This window comes from Chiloscyllium plagiosum, unplaced genomic scaffold, assembly GCF_037043375.1.
Source record: "Chiloscyllium plagiosum isolate Xiang-an unplaced genomic scaffold, Cpla_swu_hap1 HiC_scaffold_29, whole genome shotgun sequence".
Classification (NCBI taxonomy): Eukaryota; Metazoa; Chordata; class Chondrichthyes; order Orectolobiformes; family Hemiscylliidae; genus Chiloscyllium; species Chiloscyllium plagiosum.
In genome coordinates this window covers 25779073-25805359 of record NW_028270167.1, presented here as the reverse complement: position 1 = coordinate 25805359, position 26287 = coordinate 25779073, and the positions used below count along the sequence as shown (strand labels likewise).

Sequence of the window (26287 nt, the reverse complement as noted above, 5' to 3'; positions counted from 1 at the left end):
AATATCACATGTCATCTCCATTGTCATCCAGTATACCAGCGGAGTAGCAGGCAGATGGGATAGTTAAGAAGGCGTTTAGTATGCTTTCCTTTATTGGTCAGAGCATTGAGTATCGGAGTTGGGAGGTCATGTTGCGGCTGTACAGAACATTGGTTAAGCCACTTTTGAAATATTGTGTGCAGTTCTGGTTTCCCTCCTATCGGAAGGGTGATGTGAAACTTGAAAGGGTTCAGAAAAGATTTGCAAGGATGTTGCCAGGGTTGGAGGATTTGAGCTACAGGGAGAGGCTGAACAGGCTGGGGCTGTTTTCCCTGGAGCATCAGAGGCTGAGCGGTGACCTTAAAGTGGTCTATAAAATCATGAGGGGCAGGTATAGGATAAATAGACAAGCTCTTTTCCCTAGATTTGGGGATTCCAGAACTTGAGGGCAAAGGTGAAAAATTTGACAGAGATCTAAGGGGCAATTTATTTTTCAGAGGGTGGTGCACGTATGGAATGAGCTGCCGGAGGAAGTGGTGGATGCTGGTAAATTTACAACATTTAAAAGGTATCCGGATGAGTGTATGAATAGAAAGGGTTTAGAGGGATATGGGCTAAGTGCTGGCAAATGGGACTAGATTAGGTTAGGATATCTGGTCAGCATGGACAAGTTGGAGAGAAGGGTCTGCTTCCGTGCTGTACATCTCTCTGACTCTATGACTTTAAGTCTTCAAGCCTGCCTTGACACATGCGATGCAATTCACTCTGACAATATATTGTTCCATCCATTGGCTATGTGTTCCTTTTTATCTTTGGTATTAGCCTACAAATGAATATGAAAATAATTGTTTTTAATTGTCTAAATATTGGTAACTAGATGGCATTGGTATTAGCATTCTGGTACTCTGCATTACAGGGTCACAGATTCAGATCACAGGCCTCGATTTCTACCCCATTTAGTTAGTTCTTAATTTTGGAAGTAGAGGAGACACTGAGCAATGAAAGCAAATGTTTCCCAGTGAGTGAATCAATTGCCTCCTAATGAAGGATGTAAAGTGAAATTGGAAGAAGTTTGCCAATCTCCCAGATGACAGTGCTGTTGCAATGAGACTTAATCAGGATGAGATAGAAATTGAAATAAAATGATTTCAGTTTGAAACAAGTCGCATTGGTCATGAATCTAGTTCTCACTTGCTACTTGGTCACAATATGATGCTGTCATAAAATCAATACTACTCAGAAGGAAAGTGCGAAATACAACAAAAATGTGGTATAAGCAATGGAAATATTCTACCGCTGCTATAAGGAGATTGAGGTTAAAGCAGTCACACAGCATTTCACGATGTCAGCTTTTGTAGAGTTGGTCCCATATCAATGTTTGCTGATGTACATCAAGGCTAAATTTCAGTTCTGCTATGGCTTCCTGTGACTGTCCTTGTCCCTGCTGAACTATTCCATTCTGCTGACCAACTCAGTTTATGATTCCTGATGAAGGGCTTTTGCCCAAAATGTTGATTTTCCTGCTCCTCGGATGCTGCCTGACCTGCTGTGCTTTTCCAGCACCACTCTAATCTCAACTCCGTTTAATGCCGAGGAGGATTCATTAGAAGATGGTGTCTGAGAATACTGTCCGATCCATAGAAGGGAGATGTCAATAATTATATTTATCTATCCAAAGCATGAGGGTCTATAATTTTGTCAGAATTCTTCTCATCTGCTGTCAAACTTTTATCTGAAGATTGATAGGAACTCTGTCAAAATAGAGGCATGTGTCCCTACAGTGTGACGAGAGTGAATGATAATGGATAAGACAGTTACACGTGAAAGCATTAACTGCATCATGAGATAAGCTCCAACCATCAGGAGATTCAGAACTGTTCCTGGATAACCAACTGATGAAGGAGCAGTGCTTCCAAATAAGCCTGTTGATCTATAACCTGGTGTTGTGTGATTTTTAACTTTGTTCCTGGAATAGCTATTGGGTAGTAGTTGTTTCTAGGTTGTATGAGAGTGTTTCAGTTGTGTTAATGTGTATTTACACTCAAGTATAGCCCAAGGATTAACATGGAATCTCATCTATCTCAGACATAATGTAAGTAGCTATGAAGTACTAAGCAATAAACATATTCTGTTTATCATGACTGAACCTATCTTCTGCTCGGAGTATCTTTGTTTATTTGGTATCATAACTTAAGCCAATATTAATAAGAAGGATTAGTGGATCAACCCAAGGCATCTCATATGGTTCTGGTGGGTATAAGGCAATAAGGCCATAAAGAAAACAGGTAAAGGAGCAGGTTCTCTGGCCCCTCAAGTCTCTGCTTCTTTCAAAAGGATCATGGCTGATCCAACATTCCTCTTGTCCACTTCCCAGCCCTATCCCCATGACCCTTGATTCCCCTAGTGATCAAGAATCTATCTCAGCCTCAAATGTACACAAGGGTTCTGACCCCACAGCTCTCTGTGGCAAGGAGTTCCAAAAACTCACAACCTCTGAGAGAGGAAATTCCTGTTCCTCTCAGTCTTAAATTGGTGCCCCTTTGTTTGGAAAGTATGCCTTCTTGTCCTAGACTCTCCCATAAGGGGAAGCATCCTTTCAGCATTTACTCTGTCAAGTCCTTTAAGAATCCCTTATGCCTCAGGGAGATCACCTCTTATTCTTCTAAACTTCAGTGAATAGAATCTCAACCTATTGCTGATAAGACAATTCCTCCATACCAGAGATTATCTTAGTGAACCTCCTTTGAATTACCTCTGATGAAATTATATCTTTCTTTAAATAAGAGGACCAGAACGGCTCACAGTAATCCTGATGTGATCTCACCAGCATCTTGTACAGTTCAAAGTTTGTATAAACATTTGTAGCTTGGGAACCAGTTATCATAGTTGTGGGTATGTTCGCTGAGCTGGGAAGTTGATTTAGGTAAAAACAAGGGCTGCAGATTCTGGAAACCAGATTCTAGATTAGATTGGTGCTGGAAAAGCACAGCAGTTCAGGCAGCATCCGAGGAACAGGAAAATTGACGTTTCGGGCAAAAGTCCTTCATCAGGCATCAAAAGCCTGCAGGCTCTCTGCCTCTATTCCTGATGAAGGGCTTTTGCCCAAAACGTCGATTTTCCTGTTCCTCAGATGCTGCCTGAACTGCTGTGCTTTTCCAGCACCACTCTAATCTAGAATCTAGGAAGTTGATTTGCATCCCCTGTCTAGCAATCCACATCCATGAACTCCAACTAGCCATTAAATGCCATGACCAGCTATCACTAGTAGCCACACACACAGATGACATGGACCACAAATTTGACTGGGACAGCACAACAATCATAAAACAAATCAAACAGAGGACATCCAGAGAATTCCTAGAAGCATGGCCCTCATCCATCAACAAGCATGACCTAGACCCAATATACCAGTCACTACAATGAACCACCTGAGTCAGCAACAGGAAGCAGCAAAAACGGAACCAAAAAAATTCCAAAAAACACAGTGCAGCAGTGCTTCACGGGAGGCTGCAAAGCACTGAAGGTGTCACCGAGACAGGGGATGAAACGTCTGCAAATCAACTTCCCAGCTCAGCGAACACAACCACAACCACAATATTACAGTTGCAATAAGACTTCCTTACTCTTATATGCCAATCCTCATAAAGTAAGGGCCAACATTCCATTAGCCTTCTGAGTACCTGCTGCATCTTTGTGCTAGCTTTCTATGTGACCTAATTGTAAAGTAAAACCAGCAGGACCTTCACTCTGAGGTAGGGTGGTTGCTCACAACTAATCACCTGACCACTAGCCGCAGTTGAGGGGCTTGGCCAATTGTGCAGCATAGCCACAGAGATAGTCATCAACTTCCTCACAGTGGTCGAACATGCACCTTCATAGATAAATGGTATCCAGACAAGTACCATCTGTGGCAAGCCAACAGCATCATTCTGCCTATTTGCAAGCAGGATTCTGAACTTGATGTTTCCTCCAGATCTGCCACATAAGAGGAGCTGCAAGCTATTACCCTCTGTCACCCTTCTGCCCTCCTTCTGTCATCTATAATCTTTCCTGCATCAAGCTTAACATTCCATCTCTACTTGTATCCTTGCCTTCTGTGACCCTTTGATTGAGTTTTTCAGTAAACCGAAAGCAGCCTCTCAGCATCCTAGTCCAGTCTCTCAGCATTTGTGACCTGCCAACCTATCATGCTCAATTTTCACTCTATCACCCCTTCACCTCAGTTAATCTTGACTTTCCCAGCCACGCCTTTACCTGTCCTCAATTGCTGCTGATCTCCTCCCAACACATTTTGGCTGTTGGTAGAGATTGCTCTTACCTGTCTTGAGTAGCTCCCTGTTTCTGCCCACTATGACCTTCTTCACTATGATGCTCTTTGCCTTGGAAGGCCATGCCCTGGCCTTCTGCTACTCTCATCAACTGAGTTTAATGCAACAGTTCTGCCTCGTCTTCACTGGTTCAACAGATTCCCATACATTTCTCATACAGATTCCCATACGAGCATTGCTCGTATCTTCACTCCTGATCCACCAGGAAGGCCATCTCACTGCTGTGTGAAACTGAATGCATGTGTTTTACATTTGCTGTTGACTTATTTGTAAATGTACAACTGACTCTGAATCTTTAATGAAAGTGCATGCCATGCTAGTGCTTTAAAATTGCTTCCCACCAGCTGCCATTGGGAGCCAGGGGTTATGACAATGGTAAACTGGAGACGTAATGGCCTTGTGGTATTATTGCTGGACTGTTAATCCAGAGACCCAGATAACGATCTAGCAATTTGGGTTCGAATCCCACCACAGCAAATGGTGGAATTTGAATTCCATTGGAAAAGAATCTGGAATTAAGAGTCTAAATAATGGCCATGAATCCATGTTAGAAAAAACACATATGCTTCATTAATGTCCTTTAGAGGAAGGAAACTACAATCCTTACCTGGTCTGGCCTACATGTGACTTCAGACCCACAGCTATGTGATTGAATCTCAACTGTCTTCTGGGCAATAAATGCTGACCTTGGCAACAACATCCTCATCGTGTGAAAGAACTTTTGAAAGAATGGACTATTGATATTCAACTTGTGGCATTTGATTTTATTAGCTGGTACCTTCATGAAGTAAAATAATTAGTCAATAAATGACAACTACCGATATGATGACCTGGCAGCAGATTGAGTTGGGCTTTGTGAAACCAGTGTGAAACATACAAAGTTCATCTGCACTAAAATTGTCTTTTTAGCGAAAGACAGTGAAATTAAACAGTAGTGTAGCTCTCAGGTGAGTAACTCACACCCTGACTCCCCACAACCTGTTGACCATCTACAAGGTATGAGTCAGGAGTGTGAATGAAATATTATCTATTTTCCTGGATGAGTGCTGCTGTCAAGAAGCTTGACATTATCCAGGACAAAACAGCCCACTTGATTGGTATCACATCCACCACCTTAAACATTCACTTTCTCCATTACTGATGTACAGCTGCAAGATGCACTTCAGAAATACATGAACGTTCCTTCACCAGCACCTTCCAAACCTGTGACCTTTGTCATCTAAAAGGACAAGGGCAGCAGAAATATGGGATCACTATCACCACCATGTTCCGCTCCAAGTCACTTTCCATTCTGACTTGGAAATATATTGCCATTATTTCACTGTCGCTCAGTCAAAATCCACCAACACTTTTCCTAACAGGATTGTGGGTATATCAACATCAAATGGACTACAATTTTTCAATAAGTCACCATCACTTTCTCAAGTGTAATTGGGAATGGGCAATAAATTTCAGTCTAGCCATTGACAACAACATCCTGTGAATGCATACAAAAGCAGCTACATAAATGTAGGTTGTTATTGTCTTTTGTCTTTCATACCCATTACCTTTATGCTTCTTGACTGACATTGGCTGTGGTTCCTCCGACGTACTGAACTCAAAATCACACCCTAGTTTTTTGAAATTAAGGAGAAGAACAAATAACATATGTACCAAATACTGTACAAGATAGCTCAATCCACTGCTTTATAAAACTCATCAACAGTACGCAAATCACTGAGAATGTATTAACTTCAATCTGTCAATATATGATTCATGCGCTTTAATATAAAATGCAAACTATAGTCGACCATTCAATTTATTCTGCACAAAAACAGACCTGCATTTTACAATGCTTTGTCATTATTATACAATCCTCTTATTGCCTTATGCTTTATTTTTATGATAACGCTTATCTTCCTTTCTTTCTTTCTCAACAGCTTCTAAGTCAGAAGGTTCAGAATCTGTTTTCCCTCTGATAATAAATTTTATACAGGGGGAGTGTCGCATTGCTGGAGATGCCATCTTTCAGCTCACATATAAAACCGAGGCCTCCATTTGTCTGCTCAAGTTGACAAAAAGAAGAGCATGGCACTATCTGAAGAAAGGCCAGGTATCCTCCTGGTGTCTGGCCACGCTAACTCCAGAAATAACACTGTCAAAACAGATCATCTGGTGATTAATTTACTTATACTTGTGCGATCTAGTGATTGTACAAAATGGCTACTGTGTTTGCCAATGATACACTTCAGAGTAATTTAGTGTCAAAATTCTTTAGCTCATTCTCAAGGCTCTAGAGTGTTTCTCTTTCATAGGTTTGCCACAGCCTCACCTATCCTTCCACTGCAAAGCTCTTTACCTCTTGGTCTTCTGTGTGTTCCTCCATCTCTGTTTCACCAACAGGAGTGAAACCTTTAGCTATCTCAGGTGCAATCCATGGAACACTCCCTCTAAAATCCTTCTAACTCCATAAATCGTCTCTCTTCCAACTTGTTAAATTTTTAATCTTTTCATTGAGATTTGACTCCAGTGTTAGCATTCCTACTGATTGACATTTAATCTTTAAAAAAAGGTGAAATCTGATTCCAAACATCTCAATAGGGGTCAAATAGAGGAGGTCATAATGGAGAACAAAGAGGTGACAGGACAGTTAAATACATACTTTGGTTCTGTCTTCAGAAAGGAAGATGCAGATAACATCCCAAAAATATTGGTGAAGTTGTAAGAGGGAGAAACTGAAGGAAATCAATATTAGCAAGGAAGTAGCATTGGAAATATTAATGGGAATAAAAGGCCAATAACTCCCAAGGGCCTAATGATCTACAACCCAGAGTATTTAAGGAAATGGGCCTGGAAATTATGAATACATTGGTGGTCACTTTTCAAGATTCTATACAATCTGGAACAGTTCCTATAGATTGAAGGGGAGCTAATGTATCCGCACTATTTAAAAAAGGAGGTAGAGAGAAAACAGGTAATTAAAAACTGGTTAGACTGACATCAGTAATAGGGAAAATGCAAGAGTCCATTATAAAAGATTAAATAGCAATGCACTTGGAAAACAGTGACAGGATTGGACAGAGTCAGCATGGATGTATGAAAAGGAAAACATTCTTGACAAATCTACTAAAATTTTTCAAGATTGTAGTTGATAAGGGGGATCCAGTAGATGTTCTTTACTTGGACTTTCAGAAGGCTTTATAATCAGATCTTACATAACAACTAACATGTAAATTTAAAGCTCATGGGATTGAGGTAGAATACTGACATAGATGGAGAATTGGTTCATAAACAGGTACAAAGAACAGGAATAAATGGGTCCTTTCCAAGTGGCAGCTAATGACTAGTAGGATACCACACAGATCAGCTAATTGAATCTGTGCTGTTGGTGCCAAACTAGTCCACACCTGCTCTGCAACTAACTGAACCAAATATTCCACTACACCATCCTCAGAAGATCCTGAGTTGCTGTGGCAACATGTATTTTACCTGAATATTGCAGTCTGGAGTTATGGCTGGCGTAGAGGCTCCCATTTCTTTCCATCGTGTGGGTATCCAGCATCCTCTCCTGATCTTGTTGCCAGACACTTGCATATGTTGGGACAATTTATAAGTTGAGACTTAATTGGCTACTGCACGAACAATTTCCCTAATGTTTTTAATGGAGATCAGATAACAGTCACATGACAGTAAGTTCACAATTCTTCTTCAAACACATGACATCCATAATGCTGGAAGGACAAAGGAAACAAAAAATGGAGTGCTACCATATATAAGTTCCATACTAACATATTTAAGGCACACACCCTTCTGACATTGACATATATCACCATTATTCCATTATCACAAGGTTAAAAATCAGGAATGTCCTACCTCACAGTATTGTGGGGAACCTTAGCTATATGGACTGCAGTAGTTAAGAAAAAAAAACTTACCAGCAAATTCTCAATTAGGGACAGAAGACCTAAACTAACCTTCCTAAAATTACTCATGTCTCCAGAATAAATTGTAAAGCACACCATAAAACTAGTTGGTATATGAATGCCAATTAAAATGCAATGCAGCTCCTTCATCTTAATGACTTCTCTGATCTCGACAGGTGGTCTTACATAACACAGAACTTACATAACTTACAAGGGCATCAAAGAAGCTGAAATGCTACTGGAAGCAATATTTTTCATATGTTTCTGGCTCATTTATTGGAGGAGTATTACAGTGTCAATTGTATTTAAGTAATTTATGTTACTTTCAAATGCAGCAAACTGAAGGATTATGAAACATTTGATGGTTTAGATGAAGATGTATGATCAGTCTGCTGAGCATTCAGCCTGCCGTCAGAAAGAAATGCATTTTGTCGTGATAAAAGAGTGGGTTCTGCTGCATTGTAAATTTAATTTCAAGAACTGGGTGATGCTGCCAATTCCACATTTATCACTCATTTTTAATTACCTTAGGAAGGTGGCATTGAGTCTATTTAAGTCTTTGCATTCCTTATTTGTTGCTAGCTCCTTAAACTCTTTCAATCTCTTGCTGAAGGTATAATAAGAGAAAGTAAGGCTGAGGGAGTTGGTGAGGAATGATCTAGAACATTGGCCCTGGGGGGGAAAGAAGAGTTTAGCCGTGAAAGTACTGATATTATCATGTACGCAAGGCTTACAGGGATTGCAGGTCTTTTCCTACCTGCCTATATATATATATATATATATATATATATATATAAAATATAAACTGTAAAATATTTGCAGATTGTTCCTTAATTGGAAGGAAATGAATCACTCATTCACGACTGTTTTATTCTTATTTTGTCAATTTAGGTACTCACAGGAACACTCTACATAAAGACATAACCATCCCTGGATAATGTGAAGAAGCTCTCTCTATTCTGTATCGAGTGACGGCAATATGAGTTTCACAGTAATAGGACTATAATGTGTTTTGTGATTTTGCAGTGCTTTTCACTACCTGCCTGCTTTGAAGTAATCATAATTTCAAGATTGAAGAAGTGATATTTGTAGTCATCCCACAAGGATCTCAGCTGTAATCATTTCTACACCATCATACATATGTGTGAGTGTCTATGGAGGTAAGTGGCAATGCTGGGGTGGGCAGGCAGGAGGGTGGAGGTATGGAATGTTTAGAGAAAAGTCATGTCACGGAAAGGTCTGCTAAGTGACCATAAAGAATGAAGAAGGAAGACAGAGCTGCTCTTTGTCTGCCAGCAGTTCTCCTGAAGAAAGACAAGCAGGCTTTTCGTCAGATTATCATTCAACTTGAAGACCATTAATAAAATCAAGGATGTTTCACCTGCTTAAATCTGTGCTGAGTTATGAATTGTGAGTGTCTTCCTTACTGACCTTCCAATTGCTGCTGCATTTATTTTGCATAATTTTGAAGTCCAACTTTGGAGTCAAACCTTTTCCATAGTTTGCATTAGCACCTTTTAAAAATTATCTTTCCATCTAGTCTCATAAAAAAAATAGTTCATTACTGTTTATAAACTTTCCTGTGAATGAAAAATAAGCATCCACTGGGTAATTTAATCCAAATTGTCATACGTTCTCAAGGCAATATCCATTTGCCTGGTCTCTGAACCCTAAATCCATGACTTTTCAGACACTTCCTACCACCTAAACCACAATTCCCACAGTTTCTGCAGTTTTGCCCCATTCTTCAGCCAAAGAGGGGAGTTATTTACCTCACACATTGCTAACTGTACCACACTGATATTTAGCACACCCTCACTGTAACACAGCATAATACCCTGCACTCCACACAATTACACATGGATATGCTCCATACCCCTTATGACAAGGCTATGGCTTTAAAAAAGAGCATTGTATCCTCTTTTTTAATGAAGAGAAATTGAGACAGAATTGCTGAGTGGTCTGTTCCAATCCGATAACATAAACAGCTGGTGAGGCATTGGATTTTTTTTAAAAGTTGGTACAATAGAAGCAGCATGAATGGGTGGAGTCAGGGTCCCACAGAACCAGGGTTTCAGTTTACCTTTCAGTAGTTGCTAGGGTTTTGAAGTTGGCTGTGGAAGCTGATACATCTTTCTTCAATGTTACAGCTAAACGTTTGCTTCTCTTTCTGCTGCCAAAATCACATGTGAGGCAATCTGTTTTAATGACTTCTCCTTCGCCAAGGGTATGTTTATGGGATGTTACTATATTGGAACAGTTGCTGTTTTGTAGTTAATTAATCTAATATTCTGTTAGTTTTCCAAAAGAGTTAAATTTATACCAATTCTTCTTTCTTCTGTTTGCATTTTAATTTGAGGAAAGGATAAAGTGCGTTTTGCTTAAAGCCAAGTAGTGTGACCAATCAAATTGTATCTGAAACACAGCACCTTACTCTTGTACTTAAATAGAATAAAAGTTAGAGTCTAGGCTATCTCTCTGATATATTTGTAGGGAGTTTGGTTTGGTCCATAACAGCCTCATATGCACTACACTCATATACCACACCCTTTTCATTGCAATACTCTAAAATCCTCTCCACTCCTCATTGTTACAGTTTGATTTATCACCTAGTTATATCCTACTACTCCAGGTAACATTCTGGTATATCCCAAACTCCTCACTGTAGCAGTGTGATATGTACTCCTCAGCTATATCCCCATCCTTCATTGTATTGCACTGATATACCCCACGCACATCATTGTACTAGGCTCTTTTCTCATTTGTTGTGGATGTCACTCGCAGAGACAACTTTTAGTGCCAATTGCTAATGATCCTGAAGATAGTAAAGAGCCATTAGCTGCTCTCCCTGTGGTGAGAGTGTTCCTACAGTGTTGTCCAATGGGGAATTTCAGGATCGTGACCTGAAAATAATGAAAGAATGATGGTATATTTCCAATTCAAAAGTGGTGGTGTTGGCATACATCTGCTGCCTTTGTCTTTCTAAGTGGAAGAGGTAGCAAGATTGGAAAGCACTTATTGAAAGAGCTTTGGTGATATACCACAGTACATGCTGTAGATGGTACACGATGCACCACTAGCAGAGAGATTTAATGATGGAGTTGGTGGATGGGCTACAGGACAAAGGGACTATTTTATCTTGGATTGTGTTGAACCTCTAAGTTAGAATTCGACTCATTCAGGCAAGTGGACAGTATTCAATCATACTGCTGGCTTGAGTCTCGTAGATGGTAGACAGGCTTTGAGGAGTCAGGAAGTCAATTCCTCACCAAAGAATTCCCTGTCTCTGACCTGCTCTTTTAAAAACACTGTCATATGACTGGCCCATTTCAGCTTCTGAACAATGGTAAGTCCAGAATGTTGAAAATGGGGGAATTCAAGGATGGTAATTCCATTGCAAGTCTAGGGAAGAAAGAAGATTTTGTCGTTGGAGATAATCTTTGCTTTGCACTTGTTTGGCATGAACATTACTTTGGATTTGGAATCATTGTTGAGGACTTCCAGTATAACTCCCTCCTGACTGTATCTCATGTTACCGTCACCTCTGATGGTACCGTGCTGTCATTCTACCACTATCTACTACATCAGTTATCTATTACCAAGTTTAAGAACACAAAGTATTGCATTATACACAGTTTAACAACTGAATTATTAACTGTAAGCCACTGTTAAGTCGTGAAAACTAGGGTCTTCAGTGGAATTTAGGGTGTTGAGTCTCAAGTACCATCTCTGGGCCTATAGGCCTCCCAAAAGCCAGCTAGAATTAGAGGAATAAATATGTAAGCAGATCATGGAAAGATATAAAATCATCTGGGTTGTTGGAGTGAGTGATTTTACTTTCCCCAGTAATGAATGGGATTCCCTTAGTGCCAGGGGCTTAGATAGGGCAGAATTTGTTCGGTGCATCCAGGAGGGATTACAAACAGAAAGAAAAAGGTTGCAAGGTGGCAAGGTGGTTAGCACTGCTGCCTCACATTGCTAGGAACCTGGATTTAATTCCAGCCTTGTGTGACTGTCTGTGTGGAGTTTGCACACTCTCCCCGTACCTGTGTGGGTTTCCACCAGCTCCTCTGCTTTCCTCCCACAGCCCAAATATGTGCAGGTTAGGGTGGATTGGCCATGCTAATTTGCCCCCATACAGTCCAGGGATGTGCAAGTTAGGTGGTTTAGCAATGGTAAATGCAAGGTTATGGGGTGTATGGATGGGACGCTCTTTGGAAGATCAATGTAGACTTGATGGACCAAATGGCCTCTTTCTGCACTGTAGGGACTTATGAATTTTACATTAAAAATTGTAGCTTTTGAGATAATAAACTGTACGTGTTTTGGAACAGAATTGACAAAAGTAATGCACAATGTTTAAGTGCTGAAACAAAGAATTAATGTCAAGTAGAGAGAAAAGATGTTTCAGTTATTGCTTCATTTCTAGAAAGTGAAAATGAAAGAATCACTGGGTGCTGTCATGGTCTCTCTTTCGAAACACTCCACACATCAACCAGTTAGTCTGTGAGCTCTCTGCTCCCTCCAGTCAATTGAGGCTTTCTGCATAGATTGAATTCTAGACTCCAATGCATTATTTTTGCGAACATGAGACTGGGTTGAATTCTATATTGTCATTTATTCAGTTCAGATACAGCTCAAACTCCCACTAGGGTATTCCCATATGTCTTATTAGATAGCTGGCAATATCTTTCCTCACCAACAATATAAAACTAATGAAACATTGCAATGAGGCCTGGTTTGTTCTACATTGTTATGTTATCAAGTAATCTCAGTTATCTGTCAATATTGTTATGTGCAGAACCATCACTGCTCACGCATTTTGATGTTTAAGACATTTATACATTTAAAACATTTTACTTCAGAATCTTTAAGTTTTAGTTGCACAATATTTAAGGAAGTGCTTTGAAAAATAGATGAACTAGTTATGATATTTTCTTGGCAGGAAATGACAAAGAGCAATAATTCTCAATCAAGACTAATTGTAGAGAAATCGAAAAGATTTATAGGGTGGTAATTACAATTATTCCTGCAAATAGTTACCCCTTTTAACTTAAAAAATGGCTTAAAACATGCAAAAGTCCCTGGAGAAGGGACAATAGCAATGGAAATGTTAAACTAAAGGTTAACTTCTAGTTTTGTTTCCCTTTCCATCCTTGTCTTGGAATTTGCTTTCAAAGGTGTCAGCAAACTCTGCCACTTCATTCTTGTCACCCTTCTTCATGTGTGCTGGATAGTGAAATATTGTCAATGTATGTTATTAGTGAAGGTATCAACATAGTCACAATAAAACAAGAGTAGCAATTGTATACTCTTCCACTAATTTTGCCATCAATAATTTCTAGGTTTGAATGTGCTGTCATCTTCCTAAATTGCACATATCTTTTCTTTCTTTGTTTTAGAATCCTTCCTATCGTTTCTCTCCTTGCCAAAATAGCTCTTAACAAAGTTACAAATGGCATCCATGTGATTGTGGGAAACTATTGCTCCTCATCAATCTCATCCTGTCTGCAGTCTTTAACCCAGTTGACTACAGTGCCTTCTGCTCCTCCAATGTCCAGCTGAGTGGTGTTTCATTCAACGTCCCTTGTTATATGTCCTTTCACAGCTAGACAAACATGAACCTCTTCCCACAATTGTTACCTCCTGTTTCATCCAAGTATATAACCTTGACCTCAATCTACCAAGGTCATGCTGCCTTTTGACAATATCATCTGAAGACACATCAGTTTTTACACATACATTGACAACACCCAGCTATACCTCACCAGTATCTCATTTAACTCCTCAATTATTAGTCTGCCTATCCAACAATAAGTACCCAGTAAACAGAAATTTAATTTTATTAAATATTGGGCAGACTGATGCCTTAGCAACTGAGCAAGGTTTTGTTGCATGTACCCAACAACTGTGCAGCGTTTCTTGATGTCTGTTAAATGTGTGGCAACAAGGTCATTGGACACACACATGCAAGAAGTCTGGTTCTACAGGCCAAGCCATATCCCAGAATAAAAGCCAGGTGATGAACACCACAAGACTAGCAGCAAGAAAATGTTAAGAGGATTTGCAAATGCAAAACTATCAATGACATATAGGGTCAACCAAATGAGAGGCAACGTTCAGAGGATGACCAAGCTTATCATATTGTTAAGCTCACACACCATGTTGTTGGTAATAAAGTGACCAGCAGTTTTTACATCCATTAATATTTTATGACCTGAAAGACAGGACAGTACACATTAAAAGTTAAAATCAGCACGGGTACTAGTGCCAACATAATACCACTGTACATTGTAAAAGACATGTACCTGAGCAAAGGTACTCAGTGATGCAGCCAACAAGAGATTATCTCACAACATTTAATGGGATTACCAATTCAGTGCTTTGGCAGAATCACACAACAGTGCCATTGTGCAACTTTATCTTGGTTTTCAAACTATTTTACCTAGTAGATATCAAGGGTCCAGCAAAGGCTGTACTACAAGTATGCACATATCTCAGTATAGTCACAATTCATGAAATTCAAAACATACTCACTGTGGCAGAACAAAACAAAAATGATGCTATTGAATCAGTCAATGATCTCAATTTACCAGTATCCAAATGTATTTGACAATTTTAAGGGTGATACAGTATTACATCTTAAAAATGATGCAATCCTATTTACTGATCATCAAGGGAAGAATAGTGTACAGTGGAACTGAACAAGATGAAGTGAAATGATATAATTTGGATGGTCAACAATCACACAATTGGTAGTGCTCTATTATATATGTGTTAAGGATAAATAACACTCTGGAGTGTGCCTAGAATTAAGATGCCTCAACCTCTCACTTAAAAAGGTGCCCACACAAAATACCGATGCTGGAAAAATTAAATCCTAAATTTTAGGAGCAAGATTCTCTCCAAGCTGGGTGTAAAGCATAGGCTGTCTTCTGTCCATTTGGCAGAAGAATACCAAGAGAAATCAGGGAATTATTTGTATAGTACTTTATCCAGAAATTACCATTTGGGTTCTCAGTCAGCAATACAGGGATGGAATTAATGAGAATATACCTAGCTGCATTTGTATAACTGACAATACTGTAGTCTTGAGTAAGGTAAAGGCAGGTCCTGAGCATAACCTTCACCTATGGATGATAGTAGAACACTGACAAGGATCGGTTTAACAGTGTGAAGTGTGTAGTGCCAGGTCAATGTCAGGCAGATCAACTGTTCCAATCCTGGAAAGACTGGAGATATTTTTTAAAATGTCAACCACGATGACAAAGAGGATCTGTGACATTACATTCCATTTTAAAATTTCCTATTACCTTAGATTCCTGACTTAATGGGCAAGGTATCTCTGCTGAGAAACTTGCTCAAGAAGAACATCCACTATGTTTGTGAGCATGATCCTTAATACACATTCGATTGCCTCAAGCAGGTTCTGTCAGCCACATCTACTTACCATAATATCACAATTCTAAGATATGCATAATTCTTGGTGTGGATATGTTGCTAAAAGGCCTAAGTGTGTATCCTTTGCAAGATGAAAAATCTATTGCCTTTGGTTTGAATACCTGTCACCTGCACAAACCAACTGTTCCATTATAGTGAGAGACTTGACCTCTGGTATTTGGCATCTAGCTGTTTCACACATACTTATTTGGCAATAAATGTACTGTTGAACAGATCATAAGCCACTGGCAGTGATAAGCTACAAACTGCTAATAAGTGCATCACCATATTTGCAGCATCTATTTATCAAGGTCCAAGGATTGACTTTGAAGTGACATATAAGCCAGGTACCAGGGTGTTACACTGAGCAGGTTACCCAATTTACACAAAAGCCAGTTGGATATTCCTTATGATTTTCATGTTTATTCTCTGGACTATGATGTTGAAGAGATTTTTACGGTTGATCTTTTACACATTGGCCAGAGTCATTGTGAACAGTTGCAATTGGCACCTTCTGAAGATAAACTACAAGAGTTGCAAAAGACCATCCAAATATGGTCTCACCTTATTAAAGAAATACCTGAGAAGATTTGTTCTTTCTGACTATACAGAGACAAGCTTTGTATGTCATAGCAAGTCATTTTCAAGGGCAAAGAAGTCCTAATACTAACAGCTTTACAAAAAGATATTATTCTCATGTTATACAAGGGGCACATGATATTGAATGCACAAGAAGGCCGGGGGAGAATCAGGATATTTAATGACCTGTGAATATATGTGAGGCTTGACAAATATTTCCAGCAATAGAGAGAACCTCTACATCCACACAATGTTCCAGCCATTCCTTGGATGAAAGTGGTAAACCTATTCACAATGCATATGGAAGATTACATCCTTGTGATGGATTACTTTTCCCATTATTCAACAACTTAGCACAATGATCACATTTTATATGAGAAGTGCTATTTTCCGTTTATTCTGTGTTCTTGATCAAATAGCACCTGACAATGGCCAAAAGTACACTGGCAATCAATTTCAAAACATGTATATTGAATGGGAAATGACCCATTTTACTGGTCATCGCTGGAGTGACCCATCCACACTTACCGATCTAGCAAAATATGATTGGTACTGCAAAATCAATGAATATCAAGTAATGAGCAGCAAGCAAAATTTTCACATTGCATTGCTATATTTTAATACAGCACCACTGTAGGATTGATAACCATTACCAGCACAATTCCTACACAGAAGGCAACTGCCAATGACCTGCCCACCAACCAATTGTCTAAACATTCTGAGACATAGGACATCTTGTTTTCAAAGACAGAGGAGAATTAAAGAGACAATGATGAGTGAGCAGGTTAAAAAAATACTGCCAAAATTGTGTACTAAGATGCAAGTTTGTATTATAAATACAAAGACATATGTTTGAATAACATAAAGGTTTCTAAAATACGCAATCAGCCCAAATCATACAAAGTTATCACTGATCATGGTGCTGCATTACAAAGGACCAGAGTCCAGCTCAGATCGATGTATAGCACACCTGTCATGCATGAGGAGAAGGTGGAAGAACATTCTAATTATCTGCTGATGTTGAGTGATAGCAGCCAGCATCAAGACGACAGAAGTGTCACTCAAGAAGCATAAAGTCATAGAGATGTACAGCATGGATAAAGACTCTTCAGTCTAACTCATTCGCGCCAACCAGATATCCTAAATTAGTCACATTTGCCAACACTTGGCCCAACTTCAAACAAAAATCAACAGGAAAAGACATCAAGTATCACAATATTTATTATAGATACAAGTTACTTGTACAAAATCAGAGCAAGTGAACAAGTAGTGAACACAAATTGATAAATTAAGTAGGCTTCATTTTGTTACGAATGAAGAATAAACCCTTCTTAATCATATACCCATCCAGACACCTTTCAAATGTTATAATTTTACCAGCCTCTACCACTTCCTCTCATTCCATACACCCACCACCATTTGTATGAAGAAGTTGCCCCTTAGGTCCTTTTCAAATCTTTCCCCTCTCACCCGAAACTTATGTCCTCGAGTTCTGAACTCCCCCACCCCAGGGAAAAGATCTTGTCTATTTACCCTAACCATGCCCCTCATGATTTTATAAACCTCCATAAGGTTACCCCGCAGCCTCCGATGCTCCAGGGAAACAGCCCTAGCCTATTCAGCCTCTTATACCTCAAATCGTCTAACCCCGGCAACATTCCTGTAAATCTTTTCTGCACTCTTTCAAGTTTCACAACATTCTTCCTATAGCAGGGAGACTAGAATCGCACAATATTGCAAAAGTGGCCTCACCAATGTCTTGTACAGCTGCATCATGGCCTCCCAACTCTGATATTCAATGCTCTGACCAATAAAGGAGAGCCTACCAAATACCTTCTTCACTATCCTATCTACTTGCGACTCCACTTTCAAAGAACTATGAACCTGCAATCCGAGATCTCTTTGTTCAGCAACACTACCCAGAACCTTACCATTAAGTGTATTAGTACTGCCCTGATTTGACTTTCCAAAATGCAGTACCTCATGAGAACAATTTATATCTCTCCAGAGGGGTATGTGATCACCACATTGGGATGGGTTGTCAAACCTTGAAATCATTAAACTGAAGTTTGAAATAGTAGCTTTCTAATATATATTTTCTCTATTTGGACAATTATTGAATTGACAAGTCATTGTATAGCTATGTATATCAAATTTGGATAAGTTTTATCTCTGGAAAAAGGGGAATGTTGCATTATGTCTTATGGTCAATATATCTTTAAGGAACATGCAATATATCATCATTGTATCATGGCTGTGACTTGAGCAAATTGAAATGTCATATGACTTGAAGCATGACACTCTACTGGTAGTTCCTCTGTTGCAAACTAATAGCTTATTAATAGGATGGACATGTGCCTGAGGAATATTTGATCATTGAAGTCAGTTCTCACAAATATTTGATAGGTTCTTCAATACCCATTTTCATGGCCTGATTCTTTATTATGGCAACTAATATTAGCATTGCCACATCAGGTAGCAACAACCTGTTGGAGGCAAATTCACACCATGGATTTGACTTTTCTAATGTTTTACTGGCCAACATCCAAGCCCCTGACCACCCTAAATTTAAGCTAATTCAAAACTGTCACTCATATCCTAATATACACAGAATCCTATTCATCTATCCTCTCTTCTGGTTTGCAATGTCTTGACTGTGAAATTCTGATCCATATTTCCAATCCTTATGACTTGCCAGCCCCTATCTCTGTATTCCTCTTCCTCCTCCAGCTCTACAACTCTCCAAGATATCTGTGCTATGTCTGCCCTTTTAATCCCAATTTAAATTTGTCCACTGATATTGACTATGCATTCAGCTGCCAAGGTCCTCGACGATGGAATTCCCTTCCCAAGCTCTCCAATTTTCTACCTCCTTTGCAATGTTCCTTAAAGCCTATCTTTTTATGTTTCACTTTGTGCTATGCATACCCATAAATCAGAAAATTGTGGGATTAAGTCTCACTTCAGAGACTTAAGCACAAAACTCTAGCCTGACACCAGTGACACACTGTCACGGATGCCAGCTTTAGAGTGAAGTGTTTCACAAAGATCCCATCTGATCTCTAAGGTGAACACAAAAGATCCCAACGGCAGAGGAGCAGGACAGTCATCCCTTGTGTTGTGACTAATATTTATCTCTCAATCAACATTGAAAAATCAAATTAACTAATTATTAGCATATTGCTGTTTTTGAGAGCTTGGTGTGAGCAGATTTATTGTCCAGTTTCTTAAATTACACTATTTACTACACTCAGAAGTAACTTATCTGCTTTAAAATGATTGTGGACCCCCTGAAGTCACAAAATATGTTATATCAATGCAAATCTTTCTTACTTGCCTTAATATCGCTTTATATGCCTTGGTGTCAAATTACAAACACTATATAAATGCAAACTGTGCCAAGGTATTTGATTATGGGTGGAAGCATGATCAAAACTAGTCCCCACTGAGCAAAGAATCATCCCTTCACGTTTATTTGGTTGGATATTGATAAAGAATGAGAATCTTGTTCTGACTTAATTCCCTTAAATACGGGTAATGAAGCTGCATACAGCTACCCTGACTGTAGATGTTCACTCTGTTTGACATGCCGAGCAGCAAAAGTTACTGAGCAATGGGGATGTGACAAGGATCTCATATATATTTTGTCCATAGTTACTGGATCAGAATTCCACTATGACAAGCTGGATCTTGAATTTACAAACTGACTCCTCATTGCCCTTGGTTTTACCTTTATTTTGATAACTCTGTGACACATACTACCCTTTCCTTGTTCCTATCCCCCACGAATTCGGCCACTCTGGATTGGTGGAGCCATTTGTGAAATGCCTACACTGAAGGAAAACACACACTGACACACAATAAAAATTGCAGGTATAATGTGCAGGAAGATGCTGTTTTTTATGACGATGGCCGATAATTGCGCTAATACCAGGATTGGTTAACCTGACATGACAGCATCAAGTCCCATAACAAGGATACATTAATTTGCACATGTTCCATCAGAAACAGATTCAAAAAATAATTATTGACACTTTGCTTAATATTGGTTGTTGTCAGATGGAAACAGAGCAACTAGGAGCAAGAGTAGGCCATTTATCCCTTTGAACCTGCTCCACAATTCAGTGTGATCACGGCTGATGCTCAGTTGCAATGTTATATTCCTGCTTTCTCCCCATACTCATTGAGGTGCTTAAAAAGATCTAAAAAAACCTTGTTTTCTTGAATATATTTAATGAGTTTGCATCCACAACCTTCTGCAGTCGAGAATGCCACAGGTTCACTACTCACTGATGAAAACAACCTTGCTATAGCTTAGTCCCAAATGATCTATCCCAAATCCTGAGGCTGTCTGGCTTATTTCCAGGCAAAATGTCATCCCTGCATCTAATCTGTCTAGCCATCTTGCAATTTTATACATTTCAATCGGATTCCTTCTCCACCTTCTAAGCTGCAGAGAATTTAGGCTCAATTACACTACTCTGTCCTCAGAGGACAGTCTTGCTATCCCAGGTATCAGCCGAGTAAACCTCCAATACCTAGCTCTTCACCAGAAGTCAAAAATTGGATTGCTGAGGGTCAAAAAGTTTGTTTGGCTTGGTTGGTTCATTTGCACCAGTTGGGATGTTCAAACATAGCAGTAGGTACACGTGACATATTCCATTTTTGACATTATACAGCAGAGGTCAGAGTAAAGAAACATCCTAGCTTAGTTTCTGGTTCAAACTGGAATTGTCAGTTCCAGTTTGTCTGGTTCAAACTCTTAATTGTCATCCAACTCCGGGTTCAAATGATAGAGATCTCCATGATTGATACATGTGTCAAAGGACAATTTTCGTTTGCAAATCCACGTACAATTTTTTTTAAAATCTGAGGATAAAGAATGGAGTACACTATGATCAATTGAGAACAAATGGAGCCAGGCTTGGACCATATTCTATCCTGGGAGCTTACCCAATTACACAATGGAATAACTTGGAAAACAGGGACATTTGAAATCTTACTGAAAACAAGTTAGATGTTGGATTAAGGAAACCAAAGACATTTTCTTATTTTATTAGTTTCAAGAAACAAAGTCATAAAAAACAACTAATGGCATAAAAAATTATAACAAACATGACACTGAGAGCATTTCTAAATCATAACAACCACAGCTGTTCTAAAAGGTAGCTCAGCACCATCTTCTTAAGGGCAAAGGAGTGATATGAAATGCACATCCCCCCCAAAAATTTAAATGTTCTAATTTCATCCCATATTTCCAGAAACAATGCTAAATATTTGGCTAACAAAGGATAGCTATATCCCATCACAGATAGTGTTAATGGCTGTGGCTAAATATTTATGCATGATGAAGGTTTACTGATTCACGTCAACATTTCTGGTCCACGGAGAGTAAAACTGGCCAGGTTTCTGCAATTCTTCGCTATCCAGTGAACCCGTTGAAACTTGAGCATATCTCACTGTTGACTTAGTAGTAAATTGGTCTGGGACTGTGAACATCCTGCAATTGAGCAATTTAGTAATATTTCCAAAGCTGGTAAAATTAAAGAACATGAGAGTGACTTGCAAGTGGGTTTTACACCATGCCTGATATTTTCTCTCTCTATCAATCTTACTGAGTGCAGTATAAAAGGGGTCTCTGATGTACTAGCAGTCCAGTTGCACCACTGTTATTTACAATTTTGCCAGCTCAAATGTGAAGGGAGGCCAGTCGGATGAGATAGTCGGGGTAGACGTGCTCGTCACCAAGGGTCTAGAATCCCAGCATATATCACCCCCTCTGGAAGAGCAAAATAAAACTGGTAAGAATGTCTTGCTTTTCAAATCTGTTGAGGATAAAAAGAATAGCAGGATACTGAGATCTCTAAACAGGGGATTGCATTAGGAGTGGGTTAATGTGAAATGGGAAATCAATGGAAACATGCTGCGTCAAGTTTGAAGAGAAGTCAATAGCATATTCTTCAAGTGAAGGTTTAAGACATGACTTGACGAAATTAATAACAATTCATAGTAACTAATATAAGTTTTGGTATTAATAAGCTGCTGCATAGAATACTGCACCATATGCTGTCTGATGAAGTTGAGGTTGCAGCTTTTTAATAATAGAGCAAGCCGATTAGTGGTAACTTGTGGCTTACCCAATCGTTTGTTGTGTGTTCTTAGAGTAAATGACACAATACTATTATAATAGATTTAATAGTCATGGTTGGAGGTTACTTGGATATTTCTTTCTGTTTATAAATCTTCACTCAAGACATCAAATCAGCCATCGATATTTAACATTTATAACAGGTTGTGCCTGATACTGGGATTTTCATACAATCCAATTTCTATTGAAAAGGATAGAAAAATATCATCAAACCACAGTCAGCTTTTCCTGTGTGAGAGCCCTAATTGCAAGACAATGAGTGCTCTCTGTCAACTAGTAAAATACTTAGCTGGGTAAATTAAAAAGTAAATCAGCAGAACTAATCTTCATGTGTCAATATCTTGGAAAGAAGTTTAGCCCCTGACAATGACAAGAATTGGCAATGGTCCAGATTCCCTCTCATAGTTCTGTTCAAGATAGACCATAATATAGCACCTCTTCAATTTCATTTTATTGGTTATAGTTCCATTTTTATTATCAATTACAGAGGTAGATCTAACCAAGCATCTAAATAAGCTTACAACTGCTCACCCAATGACATATAAGTTGCATATTTCACCCTTTTCTACTTTTGCTATGCAATATAGACTAGTCTGGTCTGAATGACCAGATGAGTGTTATTGCACTTTTTAAATAAACTCCCATAACAACAGCTCCTGAAACACTTACATTATAGATTTATATGGTGTTTATTTGTTGATTACAAAATGCTAATTGAGAAACAGTGAGCATAATATACTGAATAACAACAATGTGACTATTGCTGTGAGTGGACAGTTTAACAAATAGATTTGTTTTTCTATAGAATCAAATATTGATGGATATTTTTGTCCATACATTTTCCTCGTTTACTTGCCCACTCACTCCACAAGTTTCATTTGAAGGAAACCTTGCACACATTTGTGTTAGTGCACTGTGGGCTCGTTTGATTTTCACACTGCCAAAAAAAATCTTTTTCATATACTGTAGACCGTACTCAGTGGCTTCGCAATGAGTTGCACAAAATATATCGTAAGAAATGCGGGGAAATACAACTTCTCATTTGCAGTTTAAGTGCCCTATATGTAGATTCTTAAACAGATGAGAGGAAACCATTGTGAGGCATTGACGGAAAATTGCAAGTAAAAGCAAACAGCATCCCGGAATCAGGCAACGGATATCCAACCATGAATTGGGATAGGATAACAGCTGCCCTTAATGACTGCAAAATGCCATATACTGGGTCACTAGCTGATAACTGTGGGTACTGGCTACTGGCAATTAAGTTCATCCAGATGCTCTGCAACCTCATACTGTAATGTATCTCAAACACAGCTTTAATCTGGTAATGATGCCGATAGATTAAAGCAACTGGGCACATTCGCTGTTCAATCAGGGAGTTGAATCAAAATATACAGGCAAACCTTTGAAAGCAGTATGTTTTCACATCACTCTTAAGAGAAACAGAGTTGAGTGGCCTGTGCCTGCAGAGAGTTTTTTTCTTCCAAATTGATCCAACATTTATTCTGGAAAGTTGCGGTGGGGAAACAAAAACGGTGCTGAAAAGGTTAAACCTCATGCGAATCATTTCACTCGTTACTGGGAAAAGCTTTTATGTAAAGGAGACTTGAAAGAAAAAAAATGCTCAAGATATTTGGTGCGGGAGATCTGGGTATCTGTGGTTTCAGCACGAGGAAGCCTTGGTAAATCCCTCGCTACCCATTAAAATCAGCTAATAGAAAGGCTCTCACACTGAAAGAAAGCTCTTGTTTTCAGACTGTTACCGTCCATTCCAAACAAGACACTGCGGTTCACTCGGGAGCAGAATACTCGGAACACTCCAACTTTGCAATTCAGAGCGATAACTAAGAATACTGGCAGTAGCAATTGCTTCAGCACCTTATCAAAAACGTGGTGGGGGGCGGGGGGGGGGGAAGAGATATTTTAACAGTTTAATAGCTGCAAATGTGAATTTTGCATTATAGTGCTCAATGATTCCAAATCAGCTTCTCATCAAGATACCTCTGAGCAATGCTCCTTGTTCCCGTTTTTGTCCAGTATGATTTGACAAACAGTTAATTTTGTACAATGTAAAGGAAGGTGCATTTGCTGCTTAGAAAGAAAATAAACCCTTCAAAGAGTTAAGGATTAGCGATGAGCTCCATTCACACACATACAATATATCCGTGGCAATATATACTGCAGTCGTTTGACTGAAAGACTTACTTAAACATCTAATACCACGGTTCTAAAGCTGCACAAGCAGACTCATAAACGGTATACAAATCATAGAGACTTTGAAAAAAGAATAAGGTACCTCAGGTCTGGAGAGTGAATGGTCTGAGATTCCCACCACATGCTGTTAGCTGACTTCCATTCAGTCATAATCCCTTTCTTTAAGCACAGAAGCAGAATTCAAAGCATCTCTGTATCTAATCCTGCAGCTGCTTTCAGTCCCCCCAAGTTAATGCAGCCCATGAAAAAGCGCTCTACATAAACCCAGCCACCCCACAGTTCCTTCAATCCAGCTCAGCGAATGAAACTGCCCAGCAGCAGCGAAATGATCTGAAGCGTGGAGTAACATCTGTGTGTTTTTGAATAGAGAAACCAGTCCTGGTACCCCGAGAGCCCACCCCCATGGGGGCATGGGACTTATCCAGCGAATGGTCTGTACCAAAGGAAACAAGCATCCAGGGTGGGCTGCTAGTACCCTCACAATAACAGCTGCATGCAAATCAGTGAAGTCTTTCTCAATTATCCCCGAGAAAGAATGGTTCCTACCACCTAACAGGAAACAGTTCACCTAGTTGCAATATAAATCCACAAAATGTGCTTCGTTCTTGTAGGAGCAACAATGTCTGATACTGCAGCTTTATTGAACGCTGCATCATTTTGGCTGTTATTTCCCTGGAATAGCCAAATGATGATTATCAACAAAAAGAAAATGCACAAAGTACTATGATGTTGGCATGTGCTGTCTTTAATTTGTTGAGTTCTATATTACACAAATACAGAGATTTTATATTTAATGTAGCAGTATTTGCAATTCAAGCATTACGTGTTCATTGTACTGGTGATGAGTTTTATGAACATTTTAAAACCCTGAAAAGCAAACTTCAATAGAATCAGTGGTCGCCCTCTCACCCGCTCTGTCTCTGTCAAATATCTCACACATACATAAGATGTGATTCAGTACTTTAGTTATACGGGTCAGAAACAATCAATATATTTCCCCCAATTTAGTTTACCCAAAGGCAGTGACATGAAAAGGCAGCAAACCTTTGGTGTGTTGCCCAAATCAGAGTCCTTCATTTGTATCACAGTACTATACAATGAACTGCACGCATGTGAATGGTGTGTCTGTGTGTGTGTATCTCAGCATTAGATTGTGCTTACTAGGGTGTGTGAATGCATAAGTATGGATAAGCACACATGCGTAAGTGATGTACAGAAAAGTTATGACACAGGAAGGATCATGCGTGAACCCAGATATTTCCTGATCATATAATGAGACACACACACACTGACCAGCAGGGGTCACTGGGTTGTGTTAGAACTAGAACCTCGATGAATTTTATATTCCATACTCTCTTCAGGCTAATTATATCGTTGTTAACTGATATATCACTCAATAGAAACTGAATATACTTGGCCCAAAAGACTCCATTGCACATCAGACCAACACATAATTTTGTCAACATTCACATTATAGTTTCTTTATTAAGTTTGACTCTTTGCTTGTGGCACTGCTGCTGAAGACAGTGTCACCTGATAATTTTGTACAAGACGACAGCACCTACAAATTAGATTCCTTTGAGATCAAGGTTGCATTTCTGCACTTAATTCAACTAATAGAGATTAAACTTTACTATTTGCCTCCCAGAAAAAAATAGCAATAATATAAGATGTTGTGCTTTTTTAAAGGAAAAATG

General features: G+C 39.1%; 1 protein-coding gene across 2 annotated transcripts in view; it reads right to left on the bottom strand.

The window, feature by feature from the left end:
* The window catches only part of b3gat1a (beta-1,3-glucuronyltransferase 1 (glucuronosyltransferase P) a), a 173182-nt gene extending 148280 nt beyond the window's left edge, over nt 1–24902 (bottom strand). For both annotated transcript variants that reach the window (XM_043676812.2, XM_043676811.2), the window contains exon 1: nt 24673–24902. The gene's annotated coding sequence lies outside the window, so the exon portion shown is untranslated. The remainder of the gene's footprint in view (nt 1–24672) is intronic.
* Between the last annotated feature and the right edge of the window lie 1385 nt (nt 24903–26287).